Source organism: Podarcis raffonei, chromosome 2, assembly GCF_027172205.1.
Source record: "Podarcis raffonei isolate rPodRaf1 chromosome 2, rPodRaf1.pri, whole genome shotgun sequence".
Lineage (NCBI taxonomy): Eukaryota > Metazoa > Chordata > Lepidosauria > Squamata > Lacertidae > Podarcis > Podarcis raffonei.
Genome location: NC_070603.1, coordinates 84987657 through 84994731, shown reverse-complemented (window position 1 = coordinate 84994731; position 7075 = coordinate 84987657).

The window sequence follows — 7075 nt, the reverse complement described above, 5'->3', positions numbered from 1 at the left end:
TTTTTAAGCATTTGAGATTACTGTTTTTCAGGGGGTTGGACTAGATGACCAACATTTCTATATAACTTTGAAGTTGCACAGCATCTGCATAACAGGCAGCCTCCAAACAAACAAAACAACCTAGAAGTGCACACTGACTTGGGAGTAAATCCCTTTGAACTCACAGAGATCTGCTTCTAAGTAAATATGCATAGTTCACACTTACGTATATATTATTAATAAAGAGAACCAGAGCAGTGCACGGAAATGCTGTTTACCTTCCCACCGGAGCGGTTCCTATTTATCTACTTGCACTTTGATGTAAAGTGGTACCTCGGGTTACATACGCTTCAGGTTACAGATGCTTCAGGTTACAGACTCCGCTAACCCAGAAATAGTACCTCGGGTTAAGAACTTTGCTTCAGGATGAGAACAGAAATCGTGCTCTGGCGGCGTGGCGGCAGCAAGAGGCCCCATTCGCTAAAGTGGTGCTTCAGGTTAAGAACAGTTTCAGGTTAAGAACGGACCTCCGGAACAAATTAAGTACTTAACCCGAGGTACCACTATACTTTCGAACTGCTAGGTTGGCAGGAGCAGGGACCGAGCAACGGGAGCTCACCCCATCGCAGGGATTTGAACCGCTGACCTTCTGCTCGGCAAGTCCTAGGCTCTGTGGTTTAACCCACAGCGCCACCCGCGTCCCTTATATTATTAGTAGGATGCAAAAATGTGTAGAAGCAAAGTGAATACTCTAAAACAGATCACTAGTTTGTTCTAAAAACTCTTTTGAGCAGTACCATTAATAACAGGATTTGGGTAAGTCCTAGTATAATCTTTCTCCTGTAGATTACACAACCTTCCTTTGAACTGTAGCAAGTATGATTAACCTGTTTTCAGGTTGCTCACTTTGCAGAGAAAAGGTACAGCTCCATTTGAATGTTCTGTGTTTGGAACGACTGAAACCGAAGCACAAGTATGACCCTTGCTTACTTCACAACACATCCCACTGAATTCATTGGGACTTGTTCCTCAGTAAACATGCTTAGGATTCGTCGAGGCTGGTCCATTAGGGCAAATGGGGCACTTCCCCACCATCCTCAGTTGGCCCGCCACCAGCTCCCACCTGCCTTGCCTTCTTCATATCCAGTCCAGAAGATGGCACTGGGTCATCTTCCCCCTCCTTAGTCCTTGCGGAACTCAGCAGGGAGGAATCAATTGACTCTGGTTCCACCTACTGTTGGTGTCCCCGCCTTCTGGTGTACCACTGTCAATGGGTACCAGCCACCACTGTTTAGGTTTGTGCTGCATACAAGCAAGTCTGTGCGCACACATCTGTTTGGAGAAAGCAGCACTGAATCCAATAAGTTATTTCAAAGTAGCTATGCGTGGAACCAGGGTGTTGGTGCCTTGATTCCAGGAGTAATAAATGAAGCAACTTTCACTTTTATAACATGTTGCTATTTAAATCGATAAGGAGTCTTTAGAGGGATTGCTGTTGTCAACTAAACTCTTCATATTCGCTATTTATAGGCCTTGAAATCTCCACCAATGAGTACATAGAAGAGTTTTGGCAACATTTGTTTGATAACTCGCTTCAAAGCTGAAGAACAAAAGCTGCATCAAAAACTTTCATGCTCTAGGCAATCAATCAATCAATCAATCAATCAATCAATCAATCTTACTGTATAGCCAAAAGTTTTTACAATGGACGACAGATAATAAAAGGACACTTTCATCTAAAATCATACAACAGAACCTGTAGCAGTTTACAAGATAAAAAGAAATTTACAACATTAAAACTGAATATTGGAGTACATTCACATAGCTGGAACGGAGCTTCTTGGTTGCCAGCGCAAATTTGGCTACCTGGTGTATAATATATAGATGTTTATCTGCTAGGAGTTGAACTGTCACTTCCTGTGCAGATTGACCTGAAAGCCAATTAGGAATTGGTGATATAAATTTTCCTCTGGGTGTTGTATACAGGGGGCAAATCAGTAAATAGTGTGGGGTGTCCTCTATCTGATTGCATCCATATATACATTTGCAATCCACATGAGAAATTCCCTGATATCTCCACTCTAAATATGCTGAGGGCATCTGTTGAAATCTTAGTTCTGCAAACGCCCTGCGTAGTTGTGGGAAGGTTAGAGTCTCAAGGTAACAGGGCCTTGAATGATTGGTCTTAATTTGGGGGTACCAAGTAGAGTAACTGGTGGCAATGGATGCATGCTGTCTTGGTTGGCACCCTGACCAAAAAGTCCAATTTTAAGGTCATGTGGGCTAAGGGCTAAGTAGTTCTCCATTTGAAGATTATAAGCCCTAAGCTAATCTTGGCACTTTTGTGCCCAGCCCCGTGTCCTTAGTTGCTCTAACCAGCAGAGCTTAATAAGAGTACGATCCTTGAAGGCATTTAGCCTGTGTCAGTATCTCAGATAGGCTAGATCAATTCTGGCTGCTAGCAAGGGGAGGCCCAACTCAGCTCTAAGGTGGGCTGCCGGTGTACCGCAAGGAAGCCCTAAAATCTGCCTCATAAATTTATTCTTGAGGGTGTCTATTTCAGATTTAACACCAATTCCTCATGCCAGCTCCGTAGAGCGTTTTGGCGATGATTTTAGAGACAAAGATCTTAATAGCTGGGTTGATGAACTGCCTGCCCTTTGAATGGAAGAACCTATATAGGTGCCCAGTAGAACGGCCAGATATTAGCTTAATTGCTTCCAGATGGGGTTTCCATGGTGACTTCCCATCAATAAGTACATTACCGTACTTATTTAAATCTAGATATTTAAATCTGGGTACTTGCTCAAGGGTGTGACCCTCTAGAGCAGCAGTTCTCAACCTGTGGGTCCCCAGATGTTGTTGGACTACAACTCCCATCATCCCTGATCTCTGGCCTTGCTAGCTAGGGGTGATGGGAGTTGTAGTTCAACAACATACGGGGATCCACAAGTTGAGAAAGGCTGCTCTAGAGTCTACCTGGACTTGGTAAATCTCTTGCCAAATACAGTGACCTTGGTTTTATTGTAGTTTTCCGATGCTCTTTTTTACACAGCTGTCCAAATTTAACCAGCATCCTTCTAAGTCCAATTTCATTCCAAAATAACAAAAATAAATCATTGGTGTAGAGCAAAATTGTCATGCACGTCTCTTTATGGCAAGACTTCTCATTTGTCAGAATGATGAGATGCTTTCTACCTCAGCCAATCAAAACACAGTTGTTTCATTTGTCACAGGTGTGCAAATCAGTGTTTGCAGGATGAGTGAAATGTTCACTCTGCATAGAGAAAAAAAGCGTTAGAAGAAAATGAAGAGGCTTTTAATGATACAAAAAGTGCATTGAGCTCAGTGAGACTTCTAAGTAAATGGTTAGGATTTACTTACTACTAGGATTGCACTACTACACTACTAGTACTGTTAGCTGTTATGTCTCGAGAGACAATGAGTATGCCTCTGGAGTGCTGCCTCCTGCATTGTTTTTGCTGCCTAGCATACTAAGAGATATGTTAGTATGATCTTGAAATGCACTGGGAATCTAGGGCCTCTTCAGACATTCTTTTTGTTCTGAATTCTCCATATTAAACTCTTCATCAGCCCTGCTTCACAAATGCTCTTGCCTGACTGGGATGAGGTTGCTCACAATAAATTTGGCCTTTGGAATAGAAAAAAAAGTTCCCTCCCCTTCCCCTGGTGCAGATGTTCTCCCATATTTTTTTTTTTATAATAATATTTTATTAAGTTTAACAGTAAAAAGAAACAACCAAACATAGAACAGTAAAAACACAGGGAAAATATAAAACACAACAATACAAGCTTTCACAATACATAAAATAAAAACATTTAACCTAACAAGGGGGGGGAAAATCGGTCAACACACAAAAAATAAAATAGGAAAAAACACAAATCACTCTTTTCTAATTGTTCATCTTTGATTAACTTATTTTCCTGACTTCCTCACGCCTCCCTTTTTTATATCCCTTTTTAACAGTTAGTTCAGCAAATTCGTATCCTACTACTTTGTCCTTATATATTTTACCTCCCAAATTTATAATTTCAAATTTTTATCTCTTGTTACTAGAACCCCTTCATTTTATTTCAATGTCATCAGCATTCATACATTTTACAGTCCTTCTGTAAATAAATTTTAAATTTCCTCCAATCTTCTTCCACCAACTCTTCTCCCTGATCTCAGATTCTGCCAGTCATCTCGGCCATTTCCATATAGTCAATTACTTGCATCTGCCATTCTTCCAAAGTGGGTAATTCTTGTGTCTTCCAATGCTTTGCGATGAGTATTCTTGCTGCTGCAAGTTCTATCCTTCTTTGGCACCAATTGGCCAACTATGCCCAGGAGAAAGGCCTCTACTTTCTTCACAAAAGTGTATTTAAGTACCTTTTTCATTTCATTATAAATCGTCTCCCAGAAAGCCTTAATCCTCGGGCACGTCCACCAAAGGTGAAAGAATGTACCTTCAATTTCTTTACATTTCCAACATTTATTATCGGGCAAGTGGTATATTTTTTCAAGCTTGACTGGGGTCATGTACCACCTATACATCATTTTCATAATATTCTCTCTTAGGGCATTACATGCCATAAATTTAATCCCAGTGGTCCACAACTGCTCCCAGTCAGCAAACATGATATTGTGTCCTATATCTTGTGCCCATTTAATCATAGCAGATTTTACCGTTTCTTCCTCAGTACTCCATTTCAACAGCAAATTATACATTCTTGATAATATCTTAGCATTGGGTTCTAACAATTCTGTTTCCAACTTTGATTTTTCCACCTGAAAACCAATTTTTTTGTCTTGATTATAAACCTCTCTTATTTGAAAATAATGTAACCAGTCTCGCACCTTCCCTTTGAGCTTCTCATAACTCTGCAATTTCAGCTTGTCACCTTCCTGTTCCAAAATTTCACAATACTTTGGCCATTTTGCCTCCATATTAAGTTTTTTCATAGCTTTCGCTTCCATAGGTGATAACCACCTTGAGGTTTTATTCTCCAAAAAATCTTTATACCTTATCCAGACATTAAATAGTGCTTTCCTGACAATATGGTTTTTGAATGCTTTATGCGCTTTAACCTTGCCATACCACAAATATGCATGCCACCCAAATACATTATCATAACCTTCAAGATCTAGGATATCAGTGTTCTCAAGAAGTAGCTATTCCTTCAACCAGCAAAAAGCTGCTGATTCATAATAAAGTTTAAAGTCCGGCAGGGCAAACCCCCCTCTATCTTTAGCATCAGTAAGTATCTTAAATTTTATTCTGGGCTTTTTGCCCTGCCAGACAAATCTAGAGATATCTCTTTGCCACCTCTTGAAACAGTCCATCTTGTCAATGATTTGCAATGATTGGAACAAAAACAACATTCTCGGCAATACATTCATCTTAATAACAGCAATTCGACCAAGCAAGGAAAGCTTCAAATTCGACCAAATCTCTAAGTCTTTCTTCACTTCTGACCAACATTTCTCATAATTGTCTTTAAATAGATTTGCATTCTTAGCAGTCATATTCACCCCCAAGTATTTTACCTTCTTTACTAATGTTAGATCTGTCTCTTTCTGAAACCTCTCTCTCTCCATCGGCGTCAAATTTTTCTCCAGAACCTTAGTTTTAAACTTGTTTAACTTAAAGCCTGCTACTTGACCAAACTCCTGGATTAATTCTAGAGCCCTCTTAGTACTAGGTACTGGCTCTTGTAATGTCAATACAAGATCATCTGCAAAGGCTTTAAGTTTGTATTGTTTAGCTCCGACCTGAATATCATGAATCAGCTGGTCCCTTCTGATCATATTTAGCAAAACCTCCAGGACCGAAATAAAGAGCAGTGGGGAAATTGGGCAGCCTTGTCGTGTCCCTTTCTCAATTTTAAATTCTTCTGTCACTATATTATTAACTATCAGTTTAGCCTTTTGTTCAGAGTAAATCGCACCTATACCATTTTCAAAATTTTGCCCAACCCCCATCCCCTGAAGATTTTTCTTCATAAAAATCCAAGAGATGTTGTCAAAGGCTTTCTCCGCATCTACAAATATCAAAACTGCTTTTGTATTGATATTCACTTGTAACTTTTCCAAAACATTAATTACATTCCTCATATTATCAGATAAATGTCTACCAGGGAGAAAGCCAGCCTGGTCTTTATGTATCATCTCTGCTAATACTTTTTAAAGTCTTTTAGCCAAAATATCTGCAAAAATTTTGTAATCCACATTAAGCAGGGATATGGGGCGATAATTCTTAAGTTGTGTCTTCTCAGACTCAGTTTTAGGTATAAGTGTGATATAGGCTTCTTTCCACGACTCCGGCGCCTTTTTCCCCTCCATAATTTCGTTGCAAACCTCCTTTAGTGGTTGAATCAAATAGTCCTTCAAAGTTCTATAGTATTTGGAGGTTAATCCATCAGGCCCTGGAGATTTTCCCAGTTGCATAGTCTGTATGGCACCTTCAACCTCTTGTTCTGATATTTTATAGTTCAAAAATAATTTGTTTTCTTGAGAAATTTTTTGTAATCCATTGGCTTTCAAAAATTGATCAATTTTAGTCTCTATCTGTGGCACTTGTGTATAAAGTTTTTTTAAAATATCTCTGGAAGCAGTTTCTAATCTCCTGTGGGTTTTGTATATTCTTTCCATTCACTTCAAGATTAGTCACAGTATTTAACTTATGTCTTTTCTTCAATTGCCATGCTAGCAATTTCCCACATTTATTAGCAGATTCAAAAGTCTTCTGTCTCATCTGTTTAATTTTCCATTCTATCTCCTGATTTGTCATTTTCATATATTGTGCTTGATGAAATTTGATCTCTCTCAAGATTTCCTGCGACTTTGGTTTGGCTCTAAGCTTCTTCTCTCCTTCTTTTATTTTTTCCAATATCTTTCCCTTTTTCTCATCTTGAGTTCTCTTTTTTATTGCGTTCTGCTGAATTAGGAATCCTCTCATAACGGCTTTACTTGCGTCCTAGATTACCCTTTTTTCCACTGATGTCTTCAAATTTATCTCAAAATAGTCTTTCACAGTTTTTTGGGCCTTCCTAATGATTTCTGGATCTCTGAACAAGGTGTCATTCATCCTCC